This window comes from Heterocephalus glaber, unplaced genomic scaffold, assembly GCF_053883595.1.
Source record: "Heterocephalus glaber isolate CG9 unplaced genomic scaffold, H.glaber_assembly_v1.0 deba00001428, whole genome shotgun sequence".
In the NCBI taxonomy this organism is placed as follows: domain Eukaryota; kingdom Metazoa; phylum Chordata; class Mammalia; order Rodentia; family Bathyergidae; genus Heterocephalus; species Heterocephalus glaber.
Window position 1 is genome coordinate 11,436,252 of NW_028258293.1, and position 23,756 is coordinate 11,460,007.

The 23,756-nt window shown below is 48.7% G+C and overlaps 1 protein-coding gene and 1 long non-coding RNA gene across 6 annotated transcripts in view; both read right to left on the minus strand.

Moving 5' to 3' along the window:
* Positions 1 to 22,921, minus strand: part of LOC147827966 (uncharacterized) — a 41,550-nt gene extending 18,629 nt beyond the window's left edge. For 2 of the 4 annotated variants that reach the window (XR_015451336.1, XR_015451334.1), the window contains exons 1-2: positions 15,537 to 22,921; positions 14,459 to 14,570 (exon numbers count right to left, since the gene is read on the minus strand). This is a non-coding gene — a long non-coding RNA (uncharacterized LOC147827966). The remainder of the gene's footprint in view (positions 1 to 14,458; positions 14,571 to 15,536) is intronic. The other 2 variants (XR_015451337.1, XR_015451335.1) reach the window with 2 other exon arrangements.
* Nav2 (neuron navigator 2) overlaps positions 1 to 23,756 on the minus strand; it is a 665,125-nt gene that overhangs the window by 614,773 nt on the left and 26,596 nt on the right. The gene's annotated exons all lie outside the window — the stretch shown is intronic.

Sequence of the window (23,756 nt, forward strand, 5' to 3'; positions counted from 1 at the left end):
AAGTTTAGGACCCATGAAACAATGTGCATAGAGTGCCAACTCAGTGCCTGCTGTCTCAGGGGCACACTGAGCAGGTCAGGGGGCTCGGACCACTTCTGCCTGCCTCCCGAACACTGGGAGCCTTTAGGATCTGAGGGCAGGAGCCTTTTCATGTTCCCGTGTCCCTTGTCCACTCCCACTTGGCCTGCACAGAGCAAGCCCATCAGGGAGGATTTGCTGAGCTACACAGAACTGTGAAAGGCCCGAGCTGAGAGCTGCATCCAACCTTGGAGGCTTGCAGGAGAGAAGGAAGGGGTGCGTGTCGCTGCCAGGGAGATTACCATTCTGGCCATGTCACAGCTCAAATGAAGGGCTGCTGACTGGCTCTCCAGGTTGGGGTCTGACTTCTGAAGGTGGCAGGGAGCTCAGCATCAGGAGAGGGAGTTCTCATTTTTTTTCTTGCAAAATTCATCACAGACACTCAGCCTAAGACACAGGGGAAAATAGAACTGTGTTTTGACTTCTAATTTATCTTCTTAATATCCATTTCTCCGTGCCCTGGAACAGAGCCAACGAGTCTCACAGATCACATTTCACCAGCAACCTTGAAAGTGTGATTCAACATCTCTTTTTGCAGTAATAAGATCTTTTAACCGAAAGTGACCATTTTATGAGGCTGACACATTACAAAAGAGCCAATGGGCAAACCGAAGCTTAGCATTATTAAAGCCCTGGGAAAAATCAATGTGCTCTGAAGCCGGCATCCAGCTGTGACTTAAGCAATAGTGACCCAGAGTTCAGGGAAGGTGTGTGCCAGGGACAGAGGCTGCATCCAAAAGAACTATTCACCCACTAACCAGGGCTGTGTCTTCGGCGGTGGGGCGCCCAGAACCTCAGAGCGGCAGCTGCTGCCCAACAGGAGGGTGGGTGTCATGTGGCTGAAACTAGCGGGGAGCCTCCTTCTCCCCAATTGTAGGTCCAGCCAGAATAAAGGGCTGGGCATGAATCTAGTCAGAAGGAAAGCTGAGTTTAAGGAGGGAGGACATCTAGAAGGGTGGGGGATGGAAGCAGGGGCAGGAAGTTCAGAGACAGCAGAGCAGAGGGGGTGGGAACACAGAGGGGCTCGGAACACAGAGGGGCTCAAAGGGATGACGAGCCAGAGTGTTAACTAGGGCTGGCCGGTGTCACCGCTTCTCTGAGTGCAAGCACGGGATATGGGAAGGTCAGTGTGCCAACTCCCATGCCTGCCTCTCCACGCACCAGGCCTAGCATCCTGGAGCTCTTTGGGCATCAGCAATGTGACAGGCACCACCTCATGACTTCACCAGAGAGTTCCCAGGATAGAGGGACATACACCTGTCCCTCTGCCACCAGCAGCCCTACCTGCATTACAGAGGTACTGATGCTGCTCTTTCTCCCTCTCTTCCTTCCCCATTCCTTACTGCAGCCCAGACAGAGCAACAGATCCTCATGTGCCCTTGATTAGCACAGATGGCCCAACCCTCCCATTTTACAGATGGGAAAACTAAGGCCCAGAATGGAGATGTAACTTGCCTGGTCACACACCAAGAGAGCAGCTAGGTGGGGCTAGACTCTTTGTTTTTCAACCTGATCTTTCCCTGTGGCATATAATTCAGAGGCAATTTTGATTCAAGGTGCAATTTTAAGCTCTTTTTTAACAGTACAATCAATAAACCTCGCTTCTTACACAATTTTAAATTATATGTGCAAAAATAAGAATAAAATGTGATGATGATGCATTCCCTGCACCCCCACTCACCTACAAACACACGACAGAGGTAACCACTGTGAGAGTTCGCCGTTGATGAGAGAGCTCTGCGGTTGCCTTGAGTTGCACACCATTCACCGCCACAAGGTGTCTGGATCCCACTCCAAACAAGAAATGGCAATCCCTGGGTCACCCATTGGCCCCCATGGCCATAGCTCGCTTCCCTGTTGACAAACACTGAGGAAGAGGTGCTCCACAGAGTGGGGCTGGGAACCCTCATGCGCTGGAGCCCCCACCCCCACTACTGAGGCCCAGGAAGGAGAGCACATGAATTTCCCTCTCTTCCTTCTTGAAGTGCAACCGACTTGCTAGATCCCACAGTGTGCCCACAGTGGGCCTGGGCAAGGGCTGGTCCTGGATAGAATGTTCTATATGAGTAGGCTGTGTCTCTTTGCAGCAAATGCACAGTGTGAAGACACCCTTCTAAGTAAGCGTGAGTCATTGATCAATTCTACATCAGCCTAATACAGACACTGCTGGGGAGGTCTGGTCCCCCACATCCCATGTGCACCCACTGCTTAGCTGTGAGGACCGCCTCATGCTTCTTTACTGTGCAACTTGGCGTAACAGTATAGAGGCTGGCTCCCTCCCATGCTCAGCACATATAAGGTGTTCGAGTGTTAGCTAGTGGTGTGGGCAGGAGGGGAATAAACACCAGCTCCTTTACTGAGAAGACACCCCTCTCCCCTGTGTCCTCTAAACTGCCAAGATGGGTTATTCACAAGAACCAGCATTATTTACTAGCGACATTCGGGACAGGCTGCGGACACTGCACACAGATTATCTCAGCTAATTCTCACAGATTCCCAAGTAGGAGGCACTACTAACCCATTGTACAGACGAGGAAACCCTCACTTCCAGCCTGAGGCTGACTCAAAACTCTCCCAGATTATTCTTTGTGGTGGTCTTCAAGGGTGGGACAGAGTAGGAAATGAGACCCAGTTCCATCACAGGAGTGCCTCGGGGTGAAGGACAGAGGAGGAGCAGAAAGGGGACCGTGGACCTAAGTGAGAGAGGCAGGAAGAGGGGCAGCACCAAGGACAGAGGCTGAAATCAACACCAGGGTAATTGAGAAGCTGGGGTGCTGAGTTTGCCTCAAAAGGACAGCCAGAAGCCACCCGTGGACTCACCTGTCAGCCCTCTCACTGGAGGGCTCCCTGTGCCCTGAACACAGGCGTGGGTCAGCCCATCAGCCACCTGCAAAACTAGGCACTGTCCCCTTCACAGTCCTGCAAAGATGGTTCCCCCTTGGCCCTCACTGGACAGATACAGTGGCCCCTGAGCAAGGGGCCCTAGAGGCAGCTGCTGTCCCTTCAGAGAGGGGGCCCCAGTCCTTACTGTGGTTTCAATGTCCCTACCAAAACTCATGCTCAATTTTAATCCCCACTGTGAGCTAGTCAAGAGGATAGAAATTTAACCTAACTATGGCATTTGGAGGCAGAACTTTGGGAAGTAATTAAGGTTAAACGAAGCCATAGGGGTGGAGCCCCAGTGTGACATGACTGGTTGTATAAGAAGATAAGAGACCTGAGCTAGGGGGAGTTAGGGTCTCCCTTGCCATGTGATGCCTTGCATTGCCTTGGGACTCTTTAGAGTCCCCACCAGCCAAAAGGCCCACCCACATGCAGCAGAATTGTAAGAAATGAGCTTTTCGGGGCCAGGGATTTAGCTCAGTGGTTTCACTGCCTGCTTCGCAAGCACAAGGACCCGAGTTCAATCCCTGGTACAAAAAAAAAAAAAAGAAAGAAATGAGCTTTTCAGAGTTTCTGTGGTGTTCGGTTGGAACAAGAAGAAATGCGCTAAGATAACCCCATCTGGGTGTTTGCTTCAGACCCAGCTCTGCTGGCAGTGGTTTTGTTGGAAACAAATGTTCTCTCCACACCACCAGGACCCTGCAAGGGGGGCCCTCAAGAGCCACAGGCTGACCCACCCCGAGCAAACGAAGGGGAAGATGGACAGGTGCTGTCCAAGGGAACAGAAGCCAGGGCCCAGCTGGGAGTGCGGGTGCCTCCTGTGCTCTGCATGAAGGTCTGCATGAGAGCGGGCAGCTGTGCTCCTGTGTGCCCAGCACGCATGTACCCACGCAGGGGCAGATGTGGACTCACCAATGCTCAGACATACCTGTGGGCACACGCTCACCAGGCATTCATGGGAAGGCAACCTCACTCTTCCTCACCAATCCCAACGCGTAGAAGATTTCAAGGTGTTGTAGGACCCAAAACACACAATAGCTTCCTGAGCCCAGAACTGCCACTGTGAGCAGCTTATTTCCCCATTTCACGGAATGAAAAAGACCTGCTTAGCAAGTGGGGCTTAGCAGCTCAGTGGCTTCCCGCATTGTGGCCTTTACAGGGTTAAGGACCGCTCTGTCCACACCTGCCTTGGGCTGCATTGAGCTTTCTCAGTTCTCAGATAAAGAAGACCTTCCTGGAGGCAGTCTGAGCCCTGGGTGGTGTGGTCCCTGCTGCCTGTCTAGCCTCCTAGTTAGGGTCTCACTCATAGCCAAGCTGAGCCCTTCGGGCCCTTAGGCCCTCCTCCCCCACTCTCCCTCCCTGTGCTGGGCTTTTCCCTGTGCTGTGACCTGGCCTTTCCTCATTAACTCCTACTTGACGAGCAGGTTTCAGCAGGGGGATGTCTTATCTCACCTCCCCCCTAGGCTAGGGGTTACATCTCCCCTCTAGAAACACTGCTACTTTATTTAGTCATTCTGTGCCTCTCATTACTGTTGCTGGTACAAAGCACTGGGCTCTGAGAAGGCAGGAGCTAGGCCAGCTTATCTTTACCATTTTGTACCCAGAGTCCAGCACAGGGGATGGGCAGAACTAGGTGCCCCAGAAAATCCTGGCTAAAGGAATGAATGAATGCCCAACAACCCTGAAAATAGTTACTCCAAACAGAAATTCTTTGGGGGCATGGTTTTCTTCTTAAATCAAAGCTTTTCTTTCCCATTATAAAAGTACTATCTATATCTTAAAGAAAAATAAAAAGAAAGCAGAAGGTGCATTTCCCTCCAGCACCTAAAGTTATCCCCAAGACAGTGAGTTCACAAGGTGCCACTGCCAATGCACCCAGGTCCCTAAGGGGAGGAGGGAACTGCGTTCCTGGCTGGGATGTGGTCAGTAGGGGGCAGAACTGAGCTGGGTGGCCGAGTTTAGCTTCTAGGGGGACTCAGGATGTGTCCTCTGACTTCCGACCCCACTGGAGGACTCAGTTTTTCTGCCTCTGAAGTTCGTCCAGGTTCACACTCCAAATGGAAGGAGAAGCTCCTGGTGTAACTGTCTACATGAGTTTCACACTTTCAAAAATGAGATTGGAATGTTTAAAAAAATTAATACAAATTCTCTTTTTAAAACAGAAGTAATGATACGGAACATAAAGGCTCTGCACTTGGTACATTTCAAATTTAAAGCCAGCAAATTGCAAGTGGAAAAGAAATAACCAGGCACAGAGGAGAGGAAAAAAGGAAGGAAAAAAAGGAAGATTAAAAAGCCTGGAGAAATGGTCCAATTACACTGTCTTCTTCCTCAGCTTTTTGTCTACAGAAGGTGCTTTTCATTGCAAGGAGGAGGAATACATTTTAATGTGACAGCTGATATGATTCCCGTTGCAAAATTAAAACACATTTTGTCAGATTTTTTTACATTTTATTGACACCCATATAATTTCATACTATAGATATAGCTCATATTTCATAAGCCCTGTAAACAAAAGAGTCCATACCTTCCCTCTAAATCAATGGAGTGCAGCCATGGGCATGAGGTGGATGTGCTTTAAAGCTACAGACCAGCCCAATTCAGTCCATGGCGGAAGCGGAGACAGAAACTTCCAGGGCAAGCCAGGGGATGTGCGAGTCCTCGAAAAGCGCCCAGGGACCCCACACGGTGGAGGACTTTATTCCGGGCCTTGTGGAAACAGCCTGAGAGGAAGGCAACCAAGGGTCTTGTTGCACCATTCCTCTGGCAGAATGTGCAGGGCAAAGTGAGACAGTGCTGTCCTGGGGAGGGAGAGGTCGATCGATGAGTTCCCAGTTACAGTGAGACGGGCACAAGAAGTCCTGGTGTGCTACTGCGCAGTAGGTGACCGCAGGTGACAACAGTGAACTGCACCCTTTGGAGAACCAGCAGGAAGGATTCTGAGAGTTTTCACCCTAAGGACTTGATAAATGTTTGAAGGCAGAGGTATATTTAACTCAAAACCCTGCATGATGCGTACACACATCGGAACATCACGTGTCACCCCAGTGACAGGTACAATGTTGACATTTTGATGTATCAGTTTAAATGAATTTAAGTGCAAAACAACACGCAAAATCTTGTAGTCCCCACGTACTCAGACCCATTCCCTTTTCAAAGTGTTGGGAAAGTGGGAATCCGGCTGCAGAGGTGAGGTCATCTATTCAGTCCATGTCCTTCCCGGTAACCAGCAGTGTGGCACATTCTGTGAGGAGCAGCAGTGTACCCCAGCCCCGAATGACGTCGCTGGCATCCACCAGCCACTGCGGGGACCATGGGGAGGCCCAAGCAACAGTTCAAGTCCCAGTGTGGCACTCACGGGAGCCTGTTGGCTGACCTCTGAGAACCTCAGTCTCTTCAATTCCAAACTAGAAATCTAATATACTGCAAAGGGCTGTTTGCTTGATCTGCGCCAGACACAGTGCCTGGCTTCCCTGCCTGACCCCACTGCTCCTCAGTATATCCCAATCTGTGCTCATTATTCATCTTTTAGCTTCGTTTATGCCTCATTTTCTCAGAGAGAGCAACACTACAGTAAACACATAGCCAGGAGAGCACAGCCTCTGCGGGTCGGAATACGGGGAAGAGACCAACATTAGCATGTCTACATGTGCAGCGCTGTGCTAAGTGTTTGTCATTCATAATTCAAAACACTGAAGAGAGATAAACTAAAAAAGAAGAGCGACAGTTATTTGAGATTTAGCTCTAATATTTGTTACAAGACACAGAACGAAAGCCTCCTCTGCCAGCTGCTGCCTCTCCCCCACTCCCACAGCCACTGATAGGCACTGAATTACCTATTACTTTCTCCTCGCGATGCCATTGGCAACATCCAAATTCAAAATCATACCCCACTGTTCCTGCTACCTCACAGGCACACATGAGCAGAGAAGGCCTCGCTCACTCCAGTACCATCCTCAAATGCAAGGGTTCATGCTTCAAGTTGTTGACAAACTTTAAAATGGCTGACTTCCTTTGACATTCAGAGCACCCAAGGCTACTGAAGGATTAACTTAAGGCTGGGGATGAAGTCATGCAGGAGGCTGATTCTTCTGACAGAGGTTCGTGAATAGGACAGGGAGACACCAGACTGAGGAATTTGGAAACAGGTAAAGTGGCAGCTGGAAGGGACAAAGTGAAAGACTGAGAGTCGGGCTGGGCTCCGAGGTCGAGGCAGGGGGACCAGCCAAGGACCGCTGAGGGGGTTTGGGTGGTAAGGCATGAAAGGGCTGCCTCCTTGGAGGGAGTCAGAGTGGAGACGAGAGATGAGGTCTAGCCAGCATGAGAATGGTGAATGAGTGCTCAGGAACAGCGGTCCGGGTGCAGCAGATCCTGTGGAATACTGGGCCCATCACTTGCTTGGTCTAGCATACCACGGCATATTGCTTAGCCTCTCTGCCTCTCAGCTTCTTCATTCTTAAGACAGGAATTATACTGGAGCAACCCTACACCTTCAGTACTTGGAAAGAACAGCATTATCACTACCTTGTAGGGTCAATTAAGATTCTGCACTTAAGAAATACACACAGTGCATGGCATATGCTCACCCCGTGATCAGCCAGGACTGTTCCCAGAACTCGCCAACTTCGCTCTCACCTCAGCCTCCTACGCCTTTTGCTCTCTCTTCCCCGGGCCTTCCAGCTCCTTCTCGGCGCGCTGGGTCTGCTGTGAGGTCAAGTCCCAGGAGAAGCCTTTGCCCACCACTTCTCCACCCTCCCACCTACCCCAACCCGCCGTACTGTCCTCACAGCAGGGCTCGCTCACTAGTCCCCGGTCATGACACAATCCATCACCCCGGTCTCCCTATTTCCTGACCACTGGGTTTGTCCTTTCTTTCCCAACCCCAGCTGAACCTTCATGATTTACTTCTTTGTTTCACTTGTTTGTTGCTCCTGTGCCTGGGCTTTGTCTATCTTGTTCACCCTGAATCCCCAGGGCTAGCACACAGTAGGAACTCCGTGAATGCTTGCAAAAGGAATGAATTCATACTTCTCATTATTTCACAAGCAGAGAAGCAGAATCAGGCAGATGTCCTCTGAAGTTCAGCAGCGGAGGCAGGGGTAGGAAGAGTTCTTGGAAGACTGTGGGCCCAGGGCTGTCCACCATGAAAGACCGCAGAAAGAGGGCCAGGAAAGGAGTCAAGGAACCAGAGTGAGACTATCACAGGCTCAGGCCACTGGCACCCACACAGCTGGGCCCAAAGGAAACTGGCAACCCTGGGGAGGATCTGGGATGGGCACGGAGCCCCAGCAGGTTATCCTCTCATCAGGCTTCATATGTAAACCATCCCAGAAATGTATGAGCCTGTCCAAACAACTGGGTCCTGGAATGCTTGCACAAATGGTACAAATTACAAAATTCTGTGCAAAGGACAAAAATATCACATGGCCAGGGTCACGGGAGCCTGGGCTGTTGAATAGAGAGCAGGAGGGTTCTACATCTGGCCCCAGGTCAGTTTTCCTGGTCTGACCAGCTCACAGGTGAGAAGTGATGAAAGAACCTGGCCATTTCCTCACTACTTGGAGCTTAGCCCTGTGGGCTAGGTGGGACGATTCAGTGAAGTTCAAGAGGCCTGGGCAAACCTGTTCATGCTACAAGAACATAGATAAGATGTCTAGGAACTGCAAGCTTTAAAAATAGTAAGGGGACAAGGATTCACTGTTCTATAAACATTTTTAAAGCACCCTACTGTGTGTTCCCTATTCTTATACACTATGGCATTTAAGCCTTGCAACAGGCTGGGAAATGGTCCAGATGAGGACCCTGGGACCCAGAGGGGAAGAAGGATGTGCTGAGCCTCACAAACTGCTAAGCATGAGAAGGCTCAAATGCAGGCATTTTAATCCAAATGTTGCACCCTTTCTGACACATGGCAGCAGGCTCTGAAGGGCAAGATGTGTTGCAAAAGCACACCGGCATGTGCAGGTGAGTGGTGCATGTATTTATCCCCCAACTTCCAGGTGCTGACGGTCCTTTCTTAATAACGTCTGCCTTCGCTGGGGCTCAGGACCCTGCCTTGCACATCATAGCTATTTATCAAGCGCTGGATGATTTGACCAGCTGGTGGATTGATTACTACCAGACTGGATGGACAGCAGGCCAGTCACTGCTCACTCTCTACTTGTTCACAGATGAGCAAGTTTATGAGATTCACTACCATCAGCAGAAGCATCCAGGAAGGGAGTTGACATGGGGACAGCAGTGGACTGGATCACAAAGCATAGCCTGAAAGAGGCCAGGGGGTTCCCGTGGCAGCCAACCAGAATGTCAAGCCACAGGCGAACCTGGCTCAGAGAGGAGAGCTGAGGGCAAACAGAGAGAGCATAAGCTCTGGGAGGCAAAGAGGCCTGGGTTCAAATTAAAGCTTCCTGGCTAGTGATTGTTACTTATCCTATCTGAACCTGGAGTTGCTGTAGAGATTATACGGAATGCATGGGAAGTCTGCGGCACACGGTAGATACTCAACAAATCATGGCTATTCTGAATTTCAGGGGTGACACCTATGATAGGATAATAAGATTTCACAGATATTTTGCCCCGTGCCCATGCTACTGACATTCATTTTATATTAAGTCACTAGGAAAGCAGCATTGAGTGGCTGTCATTCTCCAAGTCCACTAGAATCCACCGCTGCTATCCACTGCCCCTCCACCTTCCTCCCAGCCACATCCCAATTCACCTTATAGCTCAATCTCCCTGTGAAGATTACATTATAGGAAGTTTAGAAACACACATTTTCCGACGGAATGTGTATTACTTGGATGTTTTTAATACCTAGCAATTAAAATGCTCAAAATGAGAAAGAATCAGCAGGCAAACTTTCAATACTGCCAGTGAAACTCGGCCACAGAGAAGGAGCCAGACTCCAGACACCCTGTGCACAGCTGGTTTCTCCGGGTTTGCAGCAGCTGGAGAGAGATTCCCTCTGCAAGTTTTCTCAGGGTCGAAGGAGGGACTTGCAAGGAGAGTCGCAAATGTTTATTATCCTGAGAAACTCCAACATGCAGTCCATACTCTGCTGTTTTATATTCTAAAACATAGCAAAGATTTAACCCATTTCCTTCCATCCCAAAGTCTGGCATTTTTAGCTTGCAGTTTGCAAGGTTCTGCTTCCTAGGAAGCTGATTAGACCTCTTATGATTGTCCTAGCATGAGCGTTTGAATGACCTGAGGGCCTTGCTAACACAGGGACTGGTTCAGAGGTGGGGCAGGGCCTGGGAGTCTGCATTTCTAACAAGCACACAGGCAATGCTGCTGTAGGAGGTCTGCATGCTCAGAGTGGAGAGGCACAGGAGACCTTGACGAGACATCCTAAAGCCTAGAGTTCATCACAGAGCAAAATGCTTGCAGATTTTTCCTCTCCACTGAGCTTCTTTCTATAAATGGAACCCTTAAATTAGGCTTGAAAATTAAAGAACTCTATTTAAATCAAATTACAGCAAAGAGAAGATTTGGAGAAAATAAATGACTTCACAGTTGTTACACCGAACCTACGTCAGCCATCTTCACTGCCTGGAAAGGCTCCTGTCCTCTCCTTACAGTCTCAGGGAGACTCTGAGTCATGTCTCCCACGGCTCGACTCCACCACCCTTTCCCCGGATGGCTGCACCGCCAACTCCCCAATCCCTCCTGTCTCTTTGCTTGAGGGAGAAAAGGCTTTTTTGTTCCACTTGGTTGGTAAAATCAGGAGGGCTAAGAAAATGTCTCGTGGTTCACAAATCTTTGCTGCCCTTTCGAGGCCCCCTTCAGCCCATGTTCCAGCAGCCTGAGCCACAGGCAATTTGTTCAACACCAGCTCTCCAGGTCCCCTGCAGTTCCGACTCCCGAACTGCCCTCTGCCTGACTATCTCTCTTTATGCTGGTGCTGCTCTCACCAGCGAATCTCCTCTGACCCCGAAGCTGCTGCTCATCCTCCTTCCCTGCCACTTCGCCTCTTCGCAACGCCTCGGCCCCAGCGCACCTGGCTGCCCTCACCACAAATGCTTAAAACCATCACACATGGTTAGAAGACTTCGGACTAGAAATGTGAACTGATGAACTGTTTCTTCTCCCAAAAAGGCCTGCCAACTCGTATATGAATATGGACAGCGTGTGTGCGCAATGGAAAGTGTATACTCACTCGGTAAATGAGAAGCCGAAAAAGTGACGTCATTCAGAAGACTCTTGAAATGGGACCAAATAGCCTATTTGGGGATGAACTGTTGAGTTCTCGCCCTGGATCAGGTGGTAACCACTTGTTAGTCCCAGGAATCTGCTCCTGCCACCACTCCCATACCTTTGCCTACAGGGTACCCCAAAGAAAGCCCACTGTCCTCCCACTCGGAAGTGGCCTCTGCTCACCTTTCCTTCTCCCTTCCTCCCCTCTTGTGTTTGTTTCTTTTCCAGAAAATCATTTCCAAGCATCTTCTGCTACCCTCACTTTTTCTACCCTTTACCTACTCTCTTTTCAAGTCACAGAGACAGTCACATGTGGCTTGCCTCAAAAACTCACTCTCGTTTTGCCAAGTCATGTCTTCCGTCTATCACACCAAGGTCAAAGTTATCCACACTTTCCTGATGCACTATGGCTCAGTGAAACTGCTGAGAAATCCTCGGGAGGAAGTGACTCTAATGCTGTGCCAGCCCAAACACGGACTTGATAATGCAGGCTCCCCACTGTCTCGTGCCATCTCTGGGGATCTGCTGGTCACATCTTCACCACCATCGAGATTCCAATTCAACGGCCATGCACTGGTGCCCGCCACATGCAAGACGTTTTATCTGATTCTTTTAAATCAACCATACCATGGCTATTATTGTACCCATCCCACTCTGGAGAAAACAGAGGCTCAGAAAATTAAAGGGTCTTGCCCAGGATCACATAGTGAAGACATCGCGGGCCATAGTTCAACTCATCTCCTAACTTTAAACCCAGAGCTCTTTGCATTAGCAAATGATACTAGGTTCTCACACTGAGCCCCACCATGGCTGATTTACTGTGGGGCACAAAGAACATTTGTTTAGTGGATTTGTTTTTGCCTTGTATTGATGATCAGGGCTAAGCGAACTAAGCCACGCAATTTATAACGTAAAGACTGCCATCATTTAAGATAATTTTTATATTGAGGGATCAAAATGCAGCTATATTTAAAAAGAGACAGGGAGGAAAAAAAGTTTCAACAGTAGACCAAGATCATGAATAATACCATGCACATTAAGGTGGATTTCTTTTCAAAGAACTTGAAAGTGGAAGAAAGGGCAAGAGGTTAAAAATCATTTCGCAGAGGAGCCAGATCTAAGCGTGAAAAAATGACAGACAGACGCAGTCACTTCAAGGCTTCTATTTTTGGTGCAAAAAGACTTCTATTTTTGGTACAAGTTTTTTTTTTCCAGTTGTCAGATTTATTTTGAAACTGGTTGTAAGATAATACAAATATTTAACAATCAAAAATATGGTTAGCTACATGGTGGCTGAATTAAGGCTTCATTTTACAGGCTGTCTGTTTCTTGAAGGCCTTATCTTTGTTTTACCCCTCATGAACTTACACTAGAAGCAGAACCTTGGTGGTGGTGGTGGTGGGGTTGTCATGAGCACAGGAGTCCCAGCAAATAATACCCATAATACTAAGCACTCAGCAACCAACACCCAAGGAAACCACAAATGACAGCTATACCCATGCCTGTACTAGAGGTGTGCACAGAAACCGTGTCAGCCCACATTTATCTCTGTCTCTCACACTGTCGGAGTCAAATTCACATGAAGATGAAGGTGATAAAAGAGGTTCAATGTCACGGCTAATACAAGCAAGGCCAAAACACAAGTTTGTATAACTTAGTCTATTCTCTTTGTCAAACTAGTGCCTGTTTACTATAGAAAATTTGGAAGATACAAAGAAAAAAAAGAAAAATCTAAAAGCCACACGCTTCAGAAATAAGCATTGTCATATTTCAGGGTGTATCCACTCCATCTTTTCCTTTTGTGTGTATATATGTGTATGTGTTTTGTTTTATTTTTTAAAATAAGCTCATTGACTACATACTGTTTTGCAATCTGCTGCTTCTCCTTTTTTTTACTGTTTTTTTTCATGTCATTGCACACCGTCTTCTATTACATAATGGTTAATGGTTGGCTGGTTCTCAATTAGATAGATGCATCATGGTTTATTTAACCAATTTCCTGTGGCTAAACATTTAGCTTGTTTCCAATTTTTTACTTAAATGCAACACTAGGATAAACATTTTAACAGTTGAATCTTTCAGTGTCCAATATTACTTTCCATGAATAAACTCCTGGAAGTGGAATTGTTGGGTTACCAGAAATGGAATGCTTTAGGTTTGACACTACTTGTACAACTGCTCTCTCATTAAAAGGAAAAACTGGCCTGGGGGCTTCAGTGGTAGAGCACTTGCCTAGCATGTGTGAGGTCCTCGATTTGATCCTCAGCACCAGCAGGGAGAAAAAATAAAGAAAGAAAACGTTTCATGTTTGTGGAGCAAGAATACAGAGGCCCTGTGTGAGAGGCTCGAGCTGCATTACTGCTCACTGCTCACAAGCATGGCCCACACTGGCTGGATTCTACACAGGAAGCCACCAGGGTTCTGAGCCAACCAGCACACAACTACCCAGTGGTAACCTGGGGCTGGAATTCAGCTGTGCCTGACACTAGAGCCAGTGCTGTTTCCAAACTCACCATCGTGGCTCTTCCTGACTGTGCTGGAAAAGCAGACTAAGGTGTGGCTGAGGGGCTTCACACAGGGTCTGCATTACAGAAAGCAAGTATGGAGGGGCTGGCTCTTATAACAACATCGGTGTCAGTGTCACAGATGACCCAATGACAGATGACCTCTTGTTTGCATCACAGTCTGGTGACAAGGGCTTTACTTCATGTGCTCATCCAGGTACCCAGGCTCCTTCCATGTAGGACCCTCCTTTAGGTCCTCTAGGGCATGGATGAGAGAGCTATTTGGAGGGCAGGAAGGGGAAGCCTGGAAGTGATTCACATCACTTCTGCTCATAATCTCTTTGCTGGAATTCACTGATGCAGCTATACTTAACTGCAAAGGAAGCAGGGGCATGGGATGGGACTATGAGGCTAGAAGGAGAGGACACAGACACTAGCACACTTAGAAGTGTCTATCACAGGGCTGAAGGCAGATAGGTTTTCTTCCCAGCCCCCGGTTAATTAGAAAACTCTATGACTCCTTCACTGAGGCAGATATGGAAATGTGGGTCAGATACCTTGGATTCCCATCTTGCATTCAATCCCAGCTCTGACCTTACAAGCTAGGTTCAAATTCTGGCCCTGTCATTTATTAGGTGTGTGACCTTTGGCAAGCTACTTACACTTTTTGTACTTCATTTTCCTCAGGTAAAAAATGGAGCCAAGAATGGAAGCTATATCATAGGCGGTGGTGAGGGTTAAATGTGTTATGCCTGTAAAAGTGCTTAGAAGGAAGCCCAATACAGTGCAAACCTTACCTGAGTTTTAGCTGCTGCTGTTAGAATGGTGTGCCGGGCATTGTGCTGAGTACGGTGCAGTTACTGGGCTCTTTGGGCCAGCTTCCTCCTCCGTATTCCCACAAGGCTGTTGCTGATGAAGCAAAGGCATGGATGGGAAGTGCAGCAGGCAGCCAGCCGCAGTGAGCTGCTCCATGCACAGCAGGCACTGCTAGAGGCCCCCAGCCCACATGCAATTCATCAAGGTTTGCCAATCCTCAGGCCTCACACAATTGCCTCACCCTGTGCTGCTGTCGAAGGTCAGTGTGACAATTCCAGGCTCTCATTCAGTATGGGCCAAGAGAAAGAGAATCCTGTTGCCAAGCCCTCTCCCACGTTCACCTCCCGTCCCATTGTGCATGAGGACATGGTGCCACATGCACATTATTCTGCTCCCAAGGACATCGAGCCCTGCCCCCTCAGCTCCATTCAGTGCAGATTAAAAGGCATTGCCCTTCCCAGCTGCTTTCCTGAAAACAGTCATCCCAGTGCAGAAACAGCCTCCATGGGACCCAGGGGACTTCTCTTCCATCAGCAGGGCCACCTGGGAGCCAGGCATGTCCAGTAGCTTGGGCTAGTCCTGGCTACCACCCAGCAGGCTGGCATAGCACACTCCCCATAGCTGCCTTGAGTCTTCCAGGTCTGGCCCGGTCGTGGCAGGGTGGCCCAGGAAGATCCTCTCTAAAGGATCCTCGTGAGTCCTGGCTCTTGGTCACCTTCTTACATCTCCTAGCTCCTCCCTGGTCCCAGCCCCCTCTTGGATAGGCATCTAGGTTCAGAATCTCTCTTGCCACCAAAGAGCCAAAGGACCACACTGGCTTGATGTTATGTTTGGTTCACTTACACTGGTACTGTTCTAGTTCCGCCCCCCCCCCCAGCTTGCTTCAGAGCCATGGCCTCTCACCGTCTTTGGCCCTCTTCACCTCCAGGCCCCCCCCGAAAGTTTGGTGGCCCTGAGCTGTCACACAGCAGGGACCCAGCACAGCCCACATGGAGCCCTAGAGCTCATTGTTGAAGGTAGAGAACGGCAAGAGATGGGGCTGCAGAAGGGCAGGCTCACCCAGGCATGGTTATGGAGTGGCAGCTCAGCTTGGCACATCCAGACCTCCCTGGTCTCAGCATTGAGAGTCCCACTTCCCAGGAACCCTGTCCATCTTGGGCAAAACAGGGTTATTGGTGACACTACTGGAGTTGCTCTTTCTTATGCTAAAAAGTTGGACATTTTGCAAAGGCAACAAAAAGTCAGTAGAAGATCACAAGCAGGCAAATGAGAGAACAGGATTTGAATTCATAATTTATACAGGAAAACCTATGTCCCTGTTTCCAACATTCAAATAGGAGGGGGATGGTTAATCTTGATTGCCAACTTGATTGGCTTGAGAGATTGGCAGAGCACACTTCTGGGTGTGTCCGGGTGGAGGTGTGACCTTAGGGGACTATATCTGGTCTTTGGTCCCTTCTTCTCTGAGCATTCTTCTCTGTCCTCTGCTTCCAGCTGCCAAGAGGTGAGTAGCTTTTCTCACCACACCTATCCACTATGATGTTCCTGCCTTGGAGACAGCTTACCATGAACTGAACCCTCTGGAATGGTGAGCCAAATGAACCTCTTCTCCTTTAAGTTGTAGGTGTCAGGTATTCTGTCCCAGAGACCAGAAAGGTGAATAATACAGTGGATATACCTTCTTCTACAAGGACCCACATTGCTCCACCTTATGGATCTTAAAATGCCTTGGAGCACACTGAGCACCAATGCTTTCCCTGAAATGGAAGGTTCTACTGTACTTTTTGGCCTGCTGTGCTGGAGGATGACATGGAGGATCCCCTGAGATAGGGATTTCTTCCCTCCCACACCCCTACCATGCTTCATGGTAACCCATGCAGAAGCACTTCCTGGTAGCCCATTAGAACACAGGACATGAAAATTCCAGAGATAGTTCAAGCATGCCATGATTTTCCCCAACCAGCACAATCTCTAGCCAGTGCCTTGCAGACTTTCAGAGCCAGGGGTATGATATCTCTAATGTGATAGAACCACAATAGCCTAAGGAAATCCAGTATGGGAAGAATCCAACTGTAACCAGCTTGACAGATATCAAAACCACTGGGCCATGTTCAAATTTCATGAAGGCCATCTAGACTATCACCAGAGTGTATTCTATTATTTATTAGTTATTTGTTTACATGAAAAGATTCCACTTACATGGCTAATCACAAGTAATACAGCAGCAGCATAGGGTGGAGAGATGAGGCAGAAGGGATGTTTTATGTGGGAATCTTGAAGGTAAAGCACCATGGCAGACTTCATCCCTTCTGCTATGGTAGAACGTGATATTTATCACATAACTATCACATATGTCCGTAAATACAGACACTAATCCTCTACCCAAGATCCTTGCCAAATCTGTTTTGCAAATGGCTTGCTGGTGACTTGGAAGAGCTTGTGCTGGTGGAAGAGGAAGCACTGTTGGCAGGTGCAGGGCTGGGCTCTATGACTAGACAGTGGAGCCATCAGGAGCCTGGGGTGGGGTGGGAGTGTGTCATGCAGGAGCATGGGAGAAGCAGGCTGGAGGAAGCCAGAGAGAGGAAAACCCTCTGACAAGTGTGTGTGGGGCCCTGAGCTCTGCAGAGACACAGCCACTCAGAGGTCAGGGCAGCAGAGGTGGCCCCGCCTGGCAGATGTCAGGACCTGACAAGGTCGCCCCTGTCTCTCCTCTTCCCAGCTTTCCTCCCTTCATCCAAAGCAGCCACTTGGAAGTCTGTTCAGAACACAGCTAGGAAATCCAGAGAAGATGGACATTTTCCAGTGACTCAAGTGTGAAGTACAGGCATGAATTTCTTCCAAATTTCACTCAGGATTTTCACTCCCATTGTTGCTGCTTCACATGTCCCTTACCCCCTCTGCTGTCCAGGTAAACGCCCTTGCTCTCTCTTTCCCCTGACCCCCATAGCTTGTTCACCTTAGCTGTTCCCTGAGTGGCTCCACATCCAGTCACAGGAGCCTCCGTGTCTCTACTCCTTGCCTGAGCATCCAGCCTGGCCTTGAACCACCGACTTATCACCAGCAGCTGTGTGCATCCATGGAGCAGACCCCACCTGCCCTGGCAGCAGTATCTCTGGGAAATGCCTCTGACCCTGTGCCCCCTCTCCCTGGAGTGGGAATAAAGAGAGGTTGAGGAATTTGCCCAAGATCATACAGTAAACAACACATGAAGCCAGGACTCAATCTGAGGATGGCAGAGAGAGAATCACACTGACTCTCTGTTCCTGGCAGAGTGTGGGGCTGAGAACACCTGATGAATACACGGAAGCTTCTGCCCTCGAGGAGCTCACAGTCTGGCCTGGCTGCCTGGATGCAGGCATCTAGAACTTTCTTCAATTAAAATCGCCTGGGACATGAGCCCCTCAGCTGTGCTTTTGGAGAGGACTTCAAAGTCAGAGTCAAGCCCGTCCTCCGACAGGTGTCTCTGGCAGAAGCAGAGTGGGTTTTACAAAAGGGGCATCTCAGCTGTGAGGGACACCCCACCCACCACACCCAGTGCCCCATCTGCCATTTCAAAGGCCCATCTGGGACAGGACAGAAGCTTTCATCACCGCTAGCCCTATCACAGCAAACAGGGAGGCGCTGCCCTTCACTAAAGGTGCGCACTGATTCTGCGAGTGACGCCTATCAGGATTCAGTGCATGCACACCACACCTCCACCCTGTGTCTGCCGGGTAACTGATAAGGTGGCCGTGTCAGGCTCTGACAAGCAGGGCATGAGAGGATGCATCTGAGGCCCCACCACCAAGCCAGAGGCACGTTGCCAAGGAATAGGCGCGGGATGGGGAACAAAGAGGACCAAAACAATATCTCAAAGCAGGCAATGCAGACTAGAAATGAGAATGAGGCAGACATCCCCGAAAAGCTCAGCGTCCACCTCTGCTGGCCCAGAAGAGTTCGCTGCAACTTGGAAGTCAAAAGAGAAATGACATGTGAAGAGGGCCGGGCTGCGACAGCCAAGAGGAAGGGGAGAAATGTGGTTGCCGCGCTGCATCACTTCACTGCACATGGAGCTCGTCTCATACACACGCTCCGCGAAGGCCCCTCCTCCTCCCCAGAGAGGAGCTGTTTGTTCAGGCCCGGACAGTGGCACCTTGTCAGACACCCTTCTCCTCTGATCTTCCACCTGCCTCATCTCCCAGCCTTGGGCCGGGGATGTAGCTCAGTGGTGCCGCGCCTGCCTGGCAAGCGCAACATCCTGAGTTTGATTCCTGGTACCGCCAAAAAAAGAGTCCCATCTCCCAGCCTCACCTCCACAGTCCGCTGCAAAGGTTGCATCCCAGGGAGCCTTTGCACATTCCATGTCACCCCAAGTCAGATGCGGTTGCCACACTTCGGCCCCTGTCGCCTTTAGCTTACACCAGGGAACAAGCCTCCTCTGGGTTCCAGGAGGAATGAAAGGAAATGGAAACCTGAGGAGCCCTGGCGGGAAGACAGAACCATTGCCCCAGATGCAGACCTGGCGCATCATTCCCAGTGTGTCTTCTAGGCTCTCAGGGCCTTGAGAGTTTTGTCAATGTAATGGGCATGAAAATATCTCATTCTGAATATTCAAGTCCCCTTTTGGAAACTGCCTCTAACTCAGAACCAAAGCTCACACCCAGTTCAAAGGCCCGCATCCTTTGTTCACACCTTCATCGCGCCGTGCCAGGCACAGGGCTATGTGCTAGGAACACAAGGAGCCTGGGGCCCAATATCCAAACACAGTGAACAAGACCACCATGTTACAGCGCAGGGCTCTGCGGGAGCTGAGGAAGGTCCCTGCAGCAGCCTAGAAATGAAGAGAACAGAGGAGGAGAAGAGGTGGCGGTGAACGGATGAACATTCTGGGCACAGGCTTTGCAGGCAGAGAGAGGACTGAGCCCAAAGGCACCCTCCCACGCTCCCTGACAGCACTCCTATTTGCTGAGCTTTCTGCATCCTTGGGACAGTGCAACATGAACTGTTAGACGTTTTAGAAATTGTACTCCTTGGTATTGCTGGTGAGAAAGCAAGAGCTGCAAAAACACCAGAGCTTCTCCGGGGCCAGAACCAGGTCTCTGGATTCTGTCTGGGACACTTTCCCCATTCCCTGTGTTCACAACCTCCTCCAGCGCCCCTGATGCCTGGAGCTTCCACCCCACTACTTGCTTGACAACGGAGGTCAACTAAAAGTGGCGTAAAGAGTGGCTCAGGAAGGGAGGCACAGAACACTGCTACAACCCAGAGAAATAAATGCTTGTTAAACATACACACGCACACACTCAGGCCCAGTGTTGCTTCCCACAGGAACTGCTCCCTGGCCACTTCTCCAGGCTTAGAATCCCTCCTTTGTTGCCCCAGCACCCCAGTGCTAATGTCTGAACACTTGTCACACTTTAATTATCCATTCACTTACTGTCTTCTCTGCTAAGCTGGAAGTTCCAGACAGCATCTGGTATATAGAAAGTTTTCAGTGAATAGTTTTACATAGATGGATGGATGATAGATGGATGGGCAGGTGGTTGCATGGACGATCAAAAAAAAAATGAACAAACCTATTTCCTGGAGAAACAATGTGAGACTGTAGAAACAATTCAAAACAAATTAAAGACTTGGGTTCAGGTCCAGCTCTACTGGTCACTAGCACTGTAGCAGCAGCAGAGTCCCTTGTTTCCTCCAAGTCCCTTGTCTTCTGTGTCAGGTTTGTCATGAGGCTTACATCGGGCAATCATTGTTTAGGCACTTTGGAAACTGCCAAGCGTGTGTATTTTATCTCTATTTCCCAACTAGGATGCTTCTCCAACAAATGACAGAAAATTCATTTTAACTCAGCTTTTTTTTTTTTTTTTTTTGGTACCAGGGATCGAACTCGGGTCCTTGCGCTTGCAAGGCAGGCGGCAGAACCACTGAGCTAAATCCCAGCTTTAATAACAAGGAATATATTGGGCCACATAACAAGAAATGGACAAATAAGAAAAAAATTGAGGCGAAAAAAAAATGACCAGGAAATAGCTACGTAAAATACAAAGCAAGGTTTCTCTTAAAATTATCTCCCCAAACTTACCTTTTCCCCCGAGATGTGTCTAACTTTAAATCAGTGAGCACTGAGCTGTTGGCTCCCATCTGAAAAGGGATGAAGTCTGCTTACAGGAAAAAAAGCCTGTGATTGTCCTGTAATCATTCACCCAAGTAACAGTTTAAAACTCTAGATAGTCAATTATTTTGCCTAGTCTCTTCCAAAATCCCTGCCTACCTCCCTACCCAGATATGTATAGTGATATTTGTGTTTTTAATAAAAATGGGTCTTTGAACAGAGGCTAATAAAATGGTCGTAAATGCACAGCCCCCACCATCAGCACCAGAAGATGGAAAATAAAGAGCCGCAGGAATGCCAAGTGATAATAACATGAGATTCTCCTGTTAAGAGCTCCCGGCTAGTTCAACGTCTTATTAGGTGGAGCGACAGGGCCTGAACATCTGTGCAGATGAGAGCAAGAGGCTTCCACATAATTCTGCAGATAAATTCACGTCTAAGCCACAGAATCCAATGGTTCATCTACAGAGACTTCCAACTGTACTCCGAACAGCGCTGGCTGATGTATCTCTCTAATATCTAATTTAATGGGGAGGAGAGGCTGGGCGGACAGTAAATTCAGACTGATGTACAGCAAGAGCTGAGCTTGTGTGTGTGTGTGTGTGTGTGTGTGTGTGTGTGTGTGTGTAGTAGGGGGCAGAATACAAAAATTCAAGCTGTAGGAAAAGGACAATTTCCCAGAATTTTGCTGGAAGAGAAAAGAGCACCAGCACACTGCCTGCTCTCCCACTGACTCCTGGTCCATGTCCAGCCCTCCTCTGGGATGAATATGGACACATCTGGCGCTGGGGGACACCGGAGGCAAACAGCTCCGTTGCTACAGAAGACTCCCCCATGCCCTCTGGGAAGACAGACCACTGACCCAGATTGGCAGGACTGTCCTCAAGTCTACAGATGATGAAAAGAGCAACTGGCTGCCACACAGAAAAAGTGAGTCAAATGAGGACTATTTACTGAGGGACCATAGGCAGCCAGTGTTGGGCCAGATTCGGAAAGAATACAGAAGCACAAGAAACCCTCACTATGAGGGGGAACTTTCATTGTGGCTGGAGAGGAGGGCGTCCATCTCCTGGTCCTGACTGGGAGGCTGGACCGAGCAAGTGAGGACACCTTGTTGGAAGCCGCATTCCACCGTGTGGGGCAGATACAAACAGAGTTGGTCTCTGGGTCGCTGAAGGATTGTGAGTCAGAAGAGACATGGGGTAGAGGTCTTGATAAAGGAAGAGAGGGAGATAGGGTCACAGCCAGAAAGAAAAAGGCCAACAGGGGAACTGAGCGACAGTCAAACTTCCAGGTGGGCCAAACAGTTGGGAAACAAAGTCGGGGTAAGGTTATGTACTCTGGATGTCCAGACGCTGAACTGTCTTGGGTTCATGGTAATCCCAGTTTAGACTTTTAAAAAACAAAAGGGTAGATGATTTTTAAAAAATAAATTGATGGAGCTCACAAACTTCTGGCTGCATATTCCTGTGGCCTTTCTTCCTATTAGAGGATTGAAGAAATGGATATATAAAATACACTCACATGATTGCAACATAAAAGTTCCAAACAACTGGATTCTCCCAACACCGGAGGACCGGGGCCTCCTGACTCTGTGTCCCCAGAGCCTGCACTGTGGCACCTTCTGAGCATCCAGTCAACTGGATCCTCGCCCTAAGGGCACACAGCAGGCACTATGACAAACCATTCCCCGCTGATGTGGAGATTTTTAAATAGGTAATTTTTTAAAACCTTCTAGGAACAATTTTCTTTGGAGATACTAGTACTTAGATTCCCAGATAAACAGCCATCTACCAGGGCTGACAAAGAGATGTGGGTACCAAGTTTATGTGTACATAATAAGCAACAAGCTTACGTGTGAGATCAGAAAAGCATGGGCTGAGGAAAACAGACTGGCAATACGCATAGTAAGTTATGGCCACAAGACATTTTCATAGAGGCTATGACATGCACATATTGAGTTTTGTTATCTGGACAACTAAAAAAGACCTATCCTTAGTTTAAATTCTCAATTATTATCAAACATGCAATGCTTTGTTTTTATGTACGTAATCTTGATTAAAGTGATTACATCTTTTCAGAGGGAGAAATAGGCAGGTCACATAGGGTATAGTATGTCTGTCAGCCTCTGTCTCCTCATCTATCAAATGTCTGATTCATTATTACTCTTTCATTTTACATTTTACACATAACAAAGACTCATGGGCCCCATCCATGCACAGCCACATCCAGGTCCTGAGGGACAGCAGTGAACATGACGATGGCCTCAAATTTATGAATGTTTATGCATAAGCACGCCATGTCATTTTAGGTAAGGTAAATGCTGACACAGAAAAACCCAAAGGAAAGATTAAGGCCAGAGAGTGGGAGGTGGGGTCCTGCTGGTTCAATGATGGGGTCAGAGGGAAGAACTTGAATGAAGAATGACGTACCATGAAAATATTGGGGAACCAGCTCCCAAGCAGCGAGGCCAGCAGCTATGATGACCTTGAGTGGGGAGAGTTAGCAGTGCCAAGGAATAGCAGAAAGGTCATGGTGGCCAACAGGGGCAGTGGAAAGGAACAAGACTGGGGACACAGGCAGGGCCAGGTCTTGGAGTGCCTCTCAGACGTCCAGGTGGGAACAGGAGTCTGCAGCTGGGTGAAGAGCTGGGCCTGGAATCACACACTGGGAGTCACCCACAGAGTGAAAGGGAAGCCAAAGGGCTGGGGAAGATCACCTGCAAAGAAAAAGTGACTAAGATCTGAGTACTGCAGCCCTCAACTTTCAAAGGACGAGCCAGCAAGGGAGACAGAAGCGGGGTGGGGTGGGGAGAGAATTGTTTGGGTTTTGAGGGAATGATCTGGGGTAATGTCCGCAAAGTCTTAGCAGAGTGTTCCGCAAAGAATCGGCTCTCCAAAAAGTTACTTGCCTCTTCTAGGTTTAAGATAAAATCAAGACTTTCAGAATTAGAATAGGGAAGAAATCAGCTTAGACTGGAAACAATATTCCCTCACTTGGATAAAAAAGAATACAGTAAAACTGGCTAAGGTTAAAATAAATCTTTTCCCTAGAAATCCCAACAGCCCAAATGGCCAAATGCAGTGAAATGATTAGAATGTTAAAAAAAAAAAAAAAAAAAGGGAAAGAAAGAAAAGAAATAATTAGAATGTGATGTTGATGGGGGGAGAAGAGCCTGAAGCTAG